The following is a 14,980-nucleotide window of genomic DNA, read 5'->3' as shown; positions in this document are numbered from 1 at the left end:
GTTTTTTCTCTCTTCTTCTTAGTGAGTCTTCCCATAGGTTTGTCCATTTTGTTTACCTTTTCAAAGAAGTAGCACTTGATTTTATTTATTTTTTCTATTGTTTTTTGAATCTGTTTTATTGATTACCTCTCTGATATTTATGATTTCCTTCCTTCTGCTGACTATAGGTTTTATATGTTCTTTTTCTAATTCATAGGTGGCCGGTTATGTTGTCAATTTTAGATTTTTCTTCTTTTTTAAGGAAAGCCTGTATTGCTATGAACTTCCCTTTGAGCACTGCTTTTGTGGCATCCCATAGATTTTGAGTGGTTGTGTCTTCATTATCAATTGTCTTGAGGTATTTTTTAATATCCTTTTTGATTTCCTCATTGACCCATTGGTTTTTTAGTAGGGTGTTGTTTAGTCTCCATGTAGTAAGTTTTTTCTCATTTCTTTTCATGTGGTTGATTTCTAGTTTTATGCCACTGTAGTCAGAGAAGATGCTTGAAATAATTTCTATACTCTTCACTTTGCTGAGGTTAGCTTTGTGCCCCAGTATGTGATTAATCCTTGAAAATGTTCCTTGTGCACTTGAGAAGAAGGTATATTCTGATTTTTTTGGATGTAATGTCCTTAAGATATCAATTAAGTCTACTTTTCTATTGTGTCTTTTAGGACCTCTGTTGCCATGTTGATTTTCTGTCTAGAGGATCTGTCCATTGATATGATTGGGATATTAAATTCTCATACTATGATTGTATTCCCATCAATTTCTCCTTTAATGTCTATTAGTAATTGTTGGAGGTGTCTGGGTGTTTCTATATTAGGGGCATATAGATTGATGATTGTAATATCCTCTACTTGAATGGATCCTTTAACCATTAAATAGAGTCCTTCTTTGTCTTTCTTTATGGCCTTCATTTTAAGGTCTATTTTGCCTGATATGAGTATTGCAATTGCTGCTTTCCTGTCTTGTCCATTGGCATGAAATACCTTTTCCCATCCCCTCACTTTCAATCTGTAAGTGTCCTTTGCCCTAAGGTGAGTTTCTTATAGATAAGAGATTGAAGGTTTTTGCTTTTTTATCCCATCTACCACTCTGTGTCTTTTGATTGCAGCATTCAGTCCACTGACATTTAAGGTGATTATTATAGATGTTTATTTATTGCCATTTTAAACCTTGTTTTCCAGTTGATTCTATGTTTCTCTTTTCTTCCTTTCTTTTTTTCTCTTTTCCCCATCTTTTTTTGGTTGGATGATTTCCATTTATTTTATACTTGAGTACTTTTCTTTTCAGTTTTTGTGAATGTAATGCTCGGTTCTGATTTGTGGTTGCCCTGTGTTTTAAATAAGTATGTTAACCCCTTCCTATATCAGCTTGCCTTAGCCTGATAGTCATATAGGCTCAAAGGCACCATTAAAAAAAAAAAAAAAAAAAAAGAATCTATGTCTTCTTACTTTCCTTTCCCACATTGTAGGATTTCAAAGTCTTTTTTTCTTTTTCTTTTAACATCTTCATGTTTAGATATGTATGCTGGCTTATTTAAGTGATTGCTTTCCAATTGTGGTTTCCTGCATTCTATTTCTGCTTGCTTCTTCTTCTTTTTTACTTATTTATTTAGAGAAGGCCTTTCAATATTTCTTTTAGAATGGGTTTTTTATTGCTGTACTCTTTTAGCATTTGTTTGTTGGAGAAATTCTTTTTTTCCCCTTCTATTTTTAAATGATATTGTTGCTGGATAGAGTATTCTAGGTTGCAAATATTTTCCTTTCAGCATTTTAAATATATCTTGCCATTCCCTTTTGGCCTATAGTGTTTCTGTAGAGAAATCAGCTGATAGCCTTATTGAGGTTCCCTTATAATAAACACTTTGGTTTTCTCTTGCTGCCTTTAGAATCCTCTCTTCAACTTTTGCCATTTTTATTATAATATGTCTTGGTGTGGGCCTTTTTGGGTTCAGCTTGTTTGGGGCCCTCTGTGATTCCAGTATCTTGATATCAGTTTCCTTTAGATTTGGAAAGTTTTCAGACATAATTTCTTCTAAAGATATTGTCAATCTTTATCCTTTATCCTTTATTCTTTATCCTCTCTTTCTGAAATTCCTATTATGCATAGATTGGTGCTGAGACCAGGTCAGCAGGATGGGGCTGAAGAATGGGTGCTGTGAAACTTAAGGAAAAAATTTTATATAAAACAAGATACAGAGATATTTATCTTAAGTAAAGGTGGGAACTGGGGGACTCAAGGTCTCAGGGACCAGGAGCCTGCCTCAAGAAACCACACTGCTTTTATTGTGCTCTTGAGGATTAAGTCAAGTGAGGAGGGGGCTATAGGTGCAGGATATAGGGTTTGTTTTTTATTTTATAAGTTCTTTTATTATTTTAAAAGCCACTTAGCTGGTAGATGGTTAAGCTTTTACTCTGACCTTTAGGCACATAACAATCATTAGCATTTGAGTTAGCTATCTATGCACAGCATTGCAGAGAATCCTCACTGTGCTTCCGCAAAGGGCATGCCTATTTCTGGCAACCAGGAGTGCCTAGGTTTGTACCTTGGTTCTCTTTGCTAATGCATATTCTGCTAATGACCACTCATAAACCACTTCGCCATGAGGTTCTCTTATTCTTTCTCTTATCCTTTAGAGAACATATCATGCTTGTGCAAACAGTGCGTGCCAATCTGCACAGATCCAGCATGCCTAGACCAATGCATTATGTCCTCATTCAGCTGGCCCTATGAATAGCTTATGCCTTTAGGTCTTTGTTCTTAAGCTTAAGTCATTTACCAGCACCGTGACTGTTTTTCAAGCTGGAAGATGGGATAAAGTAAAGCAGGAAGATGGGATAAAGTAAAGCAAAAAGATGGGATTTTTCAGCAAAGAGTCTAAGAAAATATTGTAGAAACATGTCTAGTGAAAGATTGGCCCGCTTTATATTATCCCATAGGTCTCTTATATTGCTTTCATGTTTTTTCATTTGGTTTTCTGTCCTGACTGGGTGATTTCCATTATTCTATCTTTCAAGTCACTAGTTCGTTCCTCTGCATTATTCATTCTGCCCATTATTGCCTTTAGTTCAGTTTGCATCTCTGCAAATGAATTTTCTAATTTTTCTTGCCTCCTCCTTATATTTTCTAGTTCTTTTTTAAATGAATCTGCATTACTGTTCATATCCTTTTTTAATTCCTTCATATTTAGCCTTAATTCCTTCAGTATTTTCACTACCTTCCTTTTGAACTCAGTGTCTGTCAGACTGCAGTGGTCTGTTTCATTGCTGACTTTTTTTAGGTGAATTCTATTCCTTTAACTGGGATAGGTTTCTGAGCTGCTTCATCTTGCTTATGTTTTTCTTTTTCTGTGAGTTTATTGAAGCCAAACTGTAGTCTTATAAGGATACTTCTATGCAAGAGCACCCGTTTGTATTTTTGGGGGTTACTGTTTATTTTTGGTGTGGGAGTTTGAATATTTGCTGTCTTTTCTTTGGTGTGAGCAGGATGCTCAGTGTGTTTTCAGGGAGAAGGAGGCAATGGGTAGGGCCAGCAGTCAGTGCCTGGATGCTGGGGTCTCAACAGCAGCAAGGACCTGCAGGAATTTGGCACAAGCTACTCCTAGTTGCAGGGCCCTGGGAAGTGGTAATGAGTTCTAGGCAGATCTAGAAGGTGTCCAGAACATTTGGCAGTAGCAGCAGCAGGGTGCGTGAGTTCCCAGGGGACTGAGAGCAATCACAACTAGTGTTTGATTATAATGCCCTCCTGTGAGGTGACTGGTACCACAGGTGGTGCCTGTTCAGGAACCCCTAGTGGTAGCTGGCCATGACTGTCTCTAGAGTCAATGATAACTGTGGTGCTTTGCCCCTGCCACCTGTAGAGCATTCATGAAGCACCCAGTCTCACTTAGCCCACATAGGAGGTGCTGCACAGCTGCTCCTAGTTGTAGGATCCTGGGAAGTAACAAAGATCAGGTGTGTGAATTCTGCCCAGAGACTTCAACAGTGCCAGCAGCAGGGCTGGTGTGTTCCCAGGTGTGGGAGAGCACCAGCAAGTGATGTTCAGTCATAGTGCCCTCCTCTGTGGTGCCCTGGAGGTGATTGGGGCTGCAAGTGGTGCCTGTTCAGGACCTAGGTCGTAGTGGGCCACTCCCACCTTTGGAGCCAGAGATAACTGTGGTGGCTTGCCCCTGCCTCCTATAGACTGTGCAAGAAGCACCTCATTCAGCTTAGCCCCCACAGGAGGTGCTGCACAAGCTGCTCCTGGCTGCAGGTTCCTGGGAAGGGGCATTGATGGAGCATCTGGGCACTGCCCTGAGCATTTGGCAGTGGCAACAGCAGGGCAGGTGTGTTCCAGGGGAGCGAGAACAACAACAGGTGGTGTTCTGTCATAATGTCCTTCTCTGTGGTGCCCTCTGAGGTGGTTGGGTGTGCAAGTGATTTTTGTTCGGGTATCCCCAGTGTTAGTGGGCCACGGCCACCTCTGGAATCAGAGATAACTGTAGTGGTTTGCCCCTGCTATTTGCAGACCACACGAGAAGCACCCTGCCCACTTAGCCCACACAGGAGGTGCCACACCAGCTTCTCCTAGTTGTAGGGTGTTGGGAAGGGACAGTGACCAAGTGTCTGGGAGCCGCCCAGGGCATTTGCCAGTGGCAGTTGCAGGATGGGTGTGTTCCCAGGGGAATGAGAGCAACAGCATATGGTGCTTGGTTGCAGTGCTCCTTTATTTTTTGCCAACCCCTGAGGTGACTGGGGTCACAGGTGGAGCCCACTCACAGGCCCCCAGTGGTGGCAAGCCACACCTCCCTCTGGCCTCTGAATGACTGCTGTAGTCTGTCCCCCTGCTGCCTGTAGATTGTGCAAGAGGGACCACATCGCACTTAGCCCCTGATGCCCTTGGCCCACACAAGAGGTGCCTAGCCACTGGTAGTCTGCACAAGAAGCACCCAGTTTCCCTTAAATGAGGAAGAGGCTTCTCGATGCCGGTAGCCTGTGCTGGAACTGCCCCGCCCTCTGAGCGCCCAGGGCATGCGCACGCTCTGGCGCAGGGCGTTTCCTTTGGCAGCCCCCCCTCCTCCTCTCACCCCTCCAACAATGGCGCCGTGCCTGTCCTACTGCCCGACCTTCTCCCGGGTTCCCTCTGCCAGGGCATTCCACTCCCCAGCCTGCAGCACAACGCTCCCCCACCCATGGTGCCCTGCTCCTTAGCCCCTGAAGTCGTCCCCACACAGCCAGCCCCAGGCTTCTCCCCAGGACTGACCTCCGGAGCCTAAGTCTCAGCGCCCAGCCCCTGCCCGAGCATCTCAGGCTGTGGTGTCAGGGCCGGTGGTTTAGAGGATCTGTGCGGCTCTCACTCTGCTTTGCTGTTCTCAGTCCAGCGGCTGTGCTTTTTCCGGCAACTTTGAGGTCCCTCCAACGGCTGATCTCCCCGTTGGTTAGGTGGCTTCCCAGGGTATGGTTCCTTTTCTCCTTCGCAGCTCCCTCTCAGGAATGCTAGTCCCGTCCTGATTCCTTCTCTCTCTCTCTCTTTTTTCTTTTGTTCTACCCAGCTATGTCAAGAGTTTCTTGCCCTTTTTGGAGGTTTAAGTTCTTCTGCCAGCATTCAGTTGATGTTCTGTGTGAGTCGTTTTACATGGAGATGTGTTTTTCTGATGTGTTTGTGGGAGAAGGTGAGCATGCGACCTCTTACTCCTCCGCCATCTTGCTCCCTGATATTTAAAAATTTTATCAGTCTTGGAACACATTTTTTTTTTTTTCACATTGGTCATCTTTTGTTTTCTTTGTCTTTTTAATGACCAAAAAAATTAAAAAAGTGATCTGTTTTCTTTGCTCCTTTTTTTTTTTCCTCATAGGATGTACTTTCAGGCAGAAAAATTGGTGTAGAATTTTAAATTGGGGTGGCCTGCTATAGTAAGACAATAATTATAAGGTAATTTTTTTAAAGGACTCCACTAGTATTTTTTTTTTTTTAATTGGAAAACAGGGATCATCATCTTCCTGTATCCACAAACTAATAAGGGACAAAATTAGAAAAAAAAATCCCCTGTGAATTTTTTTCCTCAGATAGCAAGTTAATTATTGAACAACTACAGTGTAGAAAGGACCATTAATATTAACATTTCTGGGTTCACTGCATTCATATCTTCCAACTTTGAATGTAGATATTTTAATAGCTTTTATTTTAAAAACAGTGAATATATTAAATGTTGTAATATTATTAAATATCTCTTACAGCTTACATTCAACTAGATCTTAGAGTCACAGACACTTCTGGTTGCACAATGGTTAACCAGGTAAGTCATGATTCTTTATTATAAGGAGGCATTGATATTTTGGAAAATTATATATTTGTACTTTTTTATATATGGTTATCATATATATGTAAAACTTGTATATATGAAATTTAAAAATCTAAACCTGAACAAGAAAGCTGTACACATTAGAATTAAGAGTTTCAAGCTCTATTCACATATTAAAGTAAATCGCTTTTACTGGAAAAAATACCCTATAACACATCAATCTGAGTACAACTAAAAATTCAATCTAGATCACTAAAGCTGCATGTTGTATTTAGATAAAATAGAGAGCCTATTTATCACTTGGTTTTATCAGACTAAGTTAAGATTTGCAACAATCCATAAAGACAAATCGAGGAAATGTTATTTTTTTAAATTGAAAATTATTCCTCCTCAAAAACAATGTGATATAATATTCACTGTAATAATATCTGTTTTGGAATTTTATAAGACTATGAAGCACTTAATGACTGCCTTGAAATATCAACATTGCTTCTATTCCCTGAAAAGAATTGTCACCAGTATGCAGTCAGTATTTGTCAAATTATCAATCATGTCAGTGTCCTGATGCTTGTAAACATTTAAGCATTATATCTAATCTCACTCCATTCAATCATTAAAAAAATGGTTAACTGTGAAAAGACTCTATAGAGTCCTTATGTGTTTGCCACCAAATAGTACAATGATGACAACTAATTTTTTATTATTCAAGGTGTACTCTCTATGATCATTTTAACTGTTTGTTTTATAAAAAGAATCTATATAGAAAAAAACCCTCATTAGTTATTTAAAATTGCATTTATTTTGTCTTATTTTAAACCGAAATTTCCATTAAATCATCTCTGTGAAATATATCCAACATTTTTAGTAAGCGTTGAAGAATAATTTTTGTATGTTCATTCACCAAATGTTTTCGCAACTGTCTTCTAAGCACCAGAAAATATGTTACATAATAAAGAGAAAAATGAAACAAAATGTAGGTACTACTCTTACTAAAACTTCGATGGTTTGCTAGTATCAGTACATTAAAGTTTAGTCATTTTATATTCAGTAGGGATAGTTTTTTTTTTTTTTTTTTAAATCAGGATTATTGGGCTTCCTGTAATGGCTCAGTGGAAATGAATCTGGCTAGGATCCATGCAGATGCAGGTTCAATCCCTTGACTCGCTCAGTAAGTTAAGGGTCTGACATTGCTGTGAGCTGTGGTGTAGGTCAAAGAGACAGCTCAGATCTGGCGTGGCTGTGGTGTAGGCTGGTGGCTATGGCTCCAACTCGATGCTTAGCCCGGGAACCTCCATATGCCACGGATGGCCCTAAAAAGACTAAAATAAAATAAAATGAAATAAAATCGGGATTATTTATTCATTCAACAAAATTAATGATTGAGTTTAGCATGTATTAAGTACCAGGATAAAATTGTATATTATGAAAACTTTTAATTTCCTTTCTCCTCTCTCAAACCAAAAGTCAGATTGATTCTACTAATTAAAGAATCATGCTGGAGGCCAGAAAAAGTGCATACATTGTTTGCAGAGATATAGTTAACGCAGTTAACATAGCAATTCTCAAATCCCTGTGATACAAACCTACATATTACTGATGTGCAGAGACTGTATTTTGCAGGGCAGTGTGAGTGCATGTGAACAAAATTTTTAGAATGCTTGCAGCTGTGTATACAAACTCAGTAAAAAGTAAAGGGCTTACACAAGAAGCTTATGGCCCTTCAATGAATATAGTAACTAGCTTCACCAGAAACTAGAATATATTTTTCAAAGTGATCATAGTATATTATCAGTGTTGCCATTTGCAATTGTAGATTCAAAGCTGAGAGGAGCAGCCTTTAAAACATAAATCTTCCCTTTAAGTGGCGTTAACATGTGTATAAGCCCAGAAAAATAATCACACGCTTGGTATCATTTCTAGGATATACAAAGGAGAAATTATGATTATAGTGCACAACGAGGAAAACACTGACAATCTAATCTTTGAATCCCCAGTGGAATTCAGTTAAGTGCAAATTCCAATATTGAAACAATATTTTTTTTCACTTTAATGATTACTTTTTCAATGTTATATATTTTTTTAATTTTATTAACTTTCTAACCAGACTTTAGCTTCTTTTAGAACAATTCTTATTTGGAAAAAATATATTATTTAAATATGGGTATTTTTGGTTTTGCACTTACTGACTTTTGTTCCATTAATATGTATCAAAGTAATGTGTAAAATTCACATGACATTTATCATTGTCACAGCTTATTAAAATATATAATTTTTCTAATGAAGCAAATCCTTTAATCTTTATCTACAACACAGTATTTTTTACCAAATACCTCCACTCTCTTTTCTTAAATCTTTAATGTATGAAAATCCACAGTACCTATTCCACAAATGAAAGTGCCTATATATCTCTTTGAGTGCTACATTTTACCAAACCTATTTCAAAAATTGTTTATGTCAAGGCAGATAAAATATGGATAAGCAAGGCAAATATCTGTATACTTTATAACACAGCCATAAACATAAAATTATTGACTAAATTTCTAAATACGTCTACTTAGTAAATATAGGTTTGTAGAGTATGTAATTTATATCTGTATTCACCACATGAAATTAATAATCATTAGGAACAATGCTGTCATGCTGGTTAATAATGGCTTATGAATCATATCTATCCTGTGAAAGAACAAAGAGAGAATTTGATGATTCTAACTGCGGTTAGGGCTGTATCAGTGCACCTTCACTGCATACTTTCCACATCTTAAACCATAAGGAAGCGGTGTCTAGATCTTCAGGGCACAAAGTGCACATCTGTGCACACTAGTATTATGTTTTCCTTCTATCCTCCAGGCTTTGTTCAGAATACATTGGTTTTGCATGTGAATGGAAGACAGATCACATATTTGTAAACTCCTATTCTTCTACTCAGTAGTGTCTTAGGGTTCAATGTGCATTTAACTTTTATGGCTCAGGTTATTTATTTGCAAAATGGAAATAAATTTAGCGTCATATTGCATAGCAATCTTGTAAAGGTAATTTAGATCTGTAGAGATTTGGGGGCTTAGCACATGTAAGTAATCAAAAACATTACTCTTAATATAATGTTACTACTGGATTGATTAAATTCTTATTAATATAGTTATTCAATAACACTAACAAAATATTTCATTGCAAAATGATTGTTTTTTAGAATGATAACAATTTTAAAACATACTTAAAATTCTACTTATTAGGTGCTTATAATCAAGAGAAATGTGACTTTGAGAGCTCAAGTGATTGAGATGCAAGCCAAAGAAAAACACATTTATTCATAAACTTTGTTTTTTCTACTTAGGTTTTAAGATTACACTTGCTTTGTTTGGCAGAGAGCATGTAAACAGATTATTAAAGAGTTATCACCCAATCCTTTCTAAACATTGTAAAATCAATCTAGAGGGCTTAGAGAAATCCAATGTCTAAAGGGAATATATGGGGAGTTCCTGTCGTGGTGCAGCAGAAACGAATCCGACTAGGAACCATGAGGTTGATGGTTTGATTCCTGGCCTTGCTCAGTGGGTTAAGGATCCGCGTTCCCATGAGCTGTGGTGTGGGTCGCAGACGTGGCTCTGATCCCGAGTTGCTGTGGCTCTGGCGTTGGCTGGCAGCTACAGCTCTGATTAGACCTCTAGCCTGGAAACCTCCATATGCTGAAGGTGTGGCCCTAAAAAAAAAAAGACAAAAAAATAAAAAATAAAAAAATAAAGGAAAGATAAGTATTCCCTACAGCATTCACATTTCACTCCAGGAAAAGCTCAATTCTTTTTATCTCAAAGGAAGGTAGAATTGTGAAAAAAAAATAATTGTTAGAGCCAGTAATATTAGGAAGATAACTAGCCAGAGGAGGGGGGTGGGACAAAAAACACAAACACTGCTGACAACACACTGTTTATGAAGCATTACAAATGACCTAAAGAGGATATAAATATCTTTAAGTAAACACGATGTGTATTTCACTGATGAAATTGAATTTTAGGAGTTCCTGTTGTGGCTCAGTAGATTAAGAACCGGACTAGTATCAGTGAGGATGCAGGTTTGACCCCTGGCTTCCCTCAGTGGGATAACGATCTGGCATTACTGCAAGCTGTGGCATTGGTCACAGATGTGGTAGAATCCTCCATTACTGTGGCTATGGCATAGGCTGGTGGCTGCAGCTCCAATTTGATTCCTAGCCTGGGAACTTCCATATGCCTCAGGTGCCCCCCTAAAAAGGGAAAAGACAAAAAGAACAGAATTGAATTTTAATTATCAAAAGTTCTGATCAGTATTGTTGTTAATCCATTTAATTAGAGTTCAAGATATAAGAATAGGCAGGAACATTTTTAATTTGAGTGAATTTCACTGGGAATGCTATACACGTTTACTTTTTTTTTTTTTTTTTTTGTCTTTGTCTTTTTAGGGCCACACCTGTGGCATATGGAGGTTCCCAGGCTAGGGGTCTAATCACAGCTGGGGCTGCCAGCCTACGCCAGAGCTACAGCAACCCCAGATCTGAGCTGCGTTTGCGACCTGCACTGCAGCTCATGGCAATGCCAGATCCTTAACCCATCGAGCGAGGCCAAGGAACTAACCCACAACCTCATGGTTCCTAGTCAGATTCTTTTCCGCTTCGCCACAACAGGAACTCCCAATACATATTTACTTTTGAACTAACTAAATTTCTCAGTCCAGAGTTACCCATCTTTCCTTCTTCACAGACTAGTGTTCAGGCAAAATAAAAGTTGGCTAATGTAGTAAAACTTAATTCATATTTAGTTAGTAACTCAACAGATACTTACTGAGCAGTCATTTTACCAGGCACTTGGGATATAATGATGAAGAAAACATTTTTTCATGAAGCTTCCTTTCTACTGAAGGAGACTGAAAGAGATAAAGATTAATACATAAAATGCATAACCTGTTATACATTTATAAAAGCAAAGGAAACAAAAAAAGCAGGGAAAGGAGAACAGGAGATGTTTGGGCGGTGATGCCGTAGCTCCAAATTTGGAACCTGAGCTACTGGAAGATCGGGTTTACCATTTACAAAAATGTAGAAAACCATGGAAAGAGCAGATGTGTGGGGAATAGCAAGAGATCAGCTCCAGGTGCATTACATTTCTCATGCTTGTTTGATATTCATTTGGATTCATGAGTCTGTTGTTCAAAGGAGAAGAGTTAGACTAGAAACCAAAATTTGTGAATAATTAATGCGTGTGTATATGATATTTAACACCAAAGAAAATGGGAAAGGATGAAACTATATAATATCACCAAAGGAGTAAACATAGATAAGATACTCAGTTCAAGGACTGAACAGACTCCAGTGTTAAAATATTGGCATATTCAGATGAGAGGAATCCAGCAGAGTTACTAAGGAATATTAGGTAGAGATAGAAAGATAAAGAGTTCAGGTAATCAAAGATGAATATTCAGCAACCTATAATAGGTACAGGGGAGCCTGGAAAGAGAAACTGGATATAGCTTATATAGAAATTGGACACAGCTTATATAGAAATTTCTTTCATGGAGCCATGTAAAGGGGATTGGGGCTGTACATGCATAGACAGTGGAGTCAGTAATGAATTTATTTTTTTACTTTATTTTTTGTTGAGTAAGTGAAATTCGAGAATGTATGTTTATGGGAACAATCTAGAAGAAAAGAAATATTTGGTAATACAAAATAAAGGAATAGCATGGTGAGGGTAGATACAAATTGAAAGAAACTAATAATTTTTCCCCTTGAAAAAACAGAGACTCCATTTTTTTTTAAGAGCATATTCTTTAGATAGCATTTTCTTTGGGTAATTGTAAATTCTTTCTCTGCCCCTTTGATATGTATGTAAGTCATTTTGAATGTAAATATAAATCATTTGCTGGCTTTAGAGCCCTAGAATGTTTTTGTCAAGGACCTGGGAGGCAACCTTTTGAAATGCAACCATCAAGGAATGTAAAGCCCTTAAATTCCCACTTTGTGAAGAAAGGTGGGAGCCTGACTTCAATATTTGCCACACTCCAAATTGCAAAACTACTTTGTGTCATAAAGATAAAAGTGTAAGTGTGTTTTCCTTTTCGTATAGGCAGGTACAGGCAATTTAGCTAACACAGATGGTCACAATTACCAGGTAATTAGGATGAACTGTGTGTAGCCAGTGGTACTATCAAGTCCTTTTGAGGAATAGTTCGTCTTGAGAACACGTATGCAATGTGTTGTATCTGCTTGGTTTATATAAAAGGGTGAAATTTCTATTTTATTTAATGGACTGCCTTTGATGTACATCACATTCTGATTTAATGCATATTCAATAGCAAAACTGTTTTTTCTTCTTTCATGAAGTGATTTTCTGGATTGACAGAAACTGCTGTGTTTAATCATATTTCCCAACAGTATCCAGTGACCAAATAGAAAGGTTGACCTTAGTAGCCAAGGTGGTTTGTTGAGGAGAAGGTACAGTCTACAAATAAGCAGGTAGTGTTAAAAACAAGACAGCACTCCTCCCCCTCCTCAATTGCTAAGCCCCATATCACCAAACCTAAAAGTAACTTAGTTACAGTTTGAGGTCTCCCAGAAATGAAAGCTTAATCCAATCAATCAGTGATCTCCTAAACAATGCTAGTTAGGTCATCTGCTGGATAGAACCCTGCTATTTCCCAAAGGAAAGTAACTTTACAGGGACAAACCTGCTTTCTTTTCTTTTCATTTTTCTTTTCTTCCCCTCTTTCTTTTTAACTTAACATGACATCTTTGTTCCTGTTCTTTTCTGCCTTTATAGGAATTTTGTTTTATACAGCTCCTCGTTGCTTCTGTCTACTAAATTGAATATTGTTCTATTCAAATAAACTTTTGCTTAATAAACTCTTAAATTTTTCCATATGCCTCAGTTTATCTTTTAACGATAAGATGATGGTAGGAACTTAGGGAAACTCTCTTTTAACTCTTTCCTTAATGAAAAAGGGAAGTAAGGGTAACAGATGTGATGTTGGATGTGCACAATCTGAGATTGCAAATTGTCAACTAGGGGAGGACAAGGAATACAGTACTTTTTTTAGGCATTGCCAAGTTTCACACAACAGTTATGGTCTCAGTTAAACTGAGACCAGTCAGCATAGAGGAGGTTTTTTCTTCCAGTATCTTAAGGCACAATAGTTCTTGTACCAGTGTGGTAGAGAGTTATTTGGTTATGTTGTAGACAATCAGCATAAAAACAGTGAATGGAAAAAGGGTAAAGTCATTGTGGCTTTAAAGGAAGTGAATGATTATAGTGATTGTTCATAGAATATAAACTGATTCAAACATATTAGTTAGTTAAAACATACCAATTGCCTACTAGAGACCAGGGACCAGAATAACGTATATACAAGAGAATGTCTTTGGTAGTCCCTGAGAGAGAGTGCTGTAAACGTATGTAAACATGTGTTTAAGTGAGCTGTCATTGGAAGCTTTAAGTGCAAGAGAAGGATATCACAAAGGAAGCCATGATTGACCTGGAGCATGGGAGTGATCTTTGAGCCTAAGGCAGGTGGGCTTGACTTTAGAGAGCATATTTGAATTGAGACCTAAACCTCAAACTGGCCATCCTTGGAAAATTTAAGGGACTCATATTCTTAAAAAAAAAAAAAAAAAAAAAAAAAGTGGCAGCAAGTACAAAGGTAGAAGGAGCTGGACACATTTAGAAACTTTCAGTGAGGGACTGCTGATCTGGACAGGTAAGATTTGGAAGGTCAGGCAGGAGCCAGAGCAGGGAAGATTTTGTGCTGATTACAGTGGGAAGACTGTAAGCAGAAAAGAAATCATTTACAAATATACTCATTGAAAATATCACTGTGGTCATTATGTGGAGAATGGGGCCTGAGGTAGAGGCTAGGAAATCTGAGCAGGATTGTTATGGGGGTGCAGTTGAAAAACAATAGCAACTTAGAGTTTTAGGAGTATAGATTATTAAAATGATCATATTCAGATATTCTGGAGAGTGGGCCCATAAATATTAATGAAGTATTGGAAATGGTGAAGCAAATAAAGGGGATGAGTCTCTGATGACAAATAAGTGTTTCCTTCAGCAAGTGGGTGCTTGTTGGTGCTCTTTTCCTGAGTGCAGCAAAACTTGGGATAGGTCTCCAGAATAGTTGTGGTTTTTTTTTTTTTTTTTCTTTCAACCATATACTTAAGAAGACTTAAAAAAAAAAAAAAAATGTTCACTTTGTCAAACCATCACCTGTGATTTCAGTTGCAGTTCTTGGTATGATGATAAAGTCTTAACTCCAGAATGCAAGTCTCTTTTCTTCTCTGTCTCAGTATTTTCTTAACAGCTGTAGAAGCCCTAGAAGCTCCAGCTAAGAGAATCTTGGAAAAGTCAGGAAAATAAAACACATAGGGAGAATCCTTAATTGGTGGAGCTTGGGAGTAGTGGGTAAATATCCCAACCTCACATCCCTCAGAGGAGCATCATAATGGGCAGTCCGAATCCTCTCAGAGGTCTTGGTGGAACTGACTATCCAGTTGCTACATCATCAGTCTCAACAATACACCCTACATTGCCTTTTCCCTTTCTGTCTTCTGCTCTCTGTTTCCTCACTCATGCTGCATGGTTATCATCTTCTAAATAAACTAGCTGTATCTCACTACCTTCCTTAGTTTCTACTTTTAGGAGAAACCAAAATAAAGTATATGCCTTTATTAAGGATAAAAATGAAAGTAAAAAATA

The 14,980-nt window shown here is 38.0% G+C and overlaps 1 long non-coding RNA gene across 1 annotated transcript in view; it reads left to right on the top strand.

The window, feature by feature from the left end:
• The window catches only part of LOC110255771, a 207,056-nt gene continuing 197,456 nt past the window's right edge, over nucleotides 5,381–14,980 (top strand). The window contains exons 1-2 of the long non-coding RNA XR_002336581.1: nucleotides 5,381–5,419; nucleotides 6,202–6,260. This is a non-coding gene — a long non-coding RNA (uncharacterized LOC110255771). The remainder of the gene's footprint in view (nucleotides 5,420–6,201; nucleotides 6,261–14,980) is intronic.

Source organism: Sus scrofa, chromosome 11, assembly GCF_000003025.6.
Source record: "Sus scrofa isolate TJ Tabasco breed Duroc chromosome 11, Sscrofa11.1, whole genome shotgun sequence".
In the NCBI taxonomy this organism is placed as follows: Eukaryota; Metazoa; Chordata; class Mammalia; order Artiodactyla; family Suidae; genus Sus; species Sus scrofa.
This window is presented reverse-complemented; position numbering and strand designations above follow the sequence as displayed.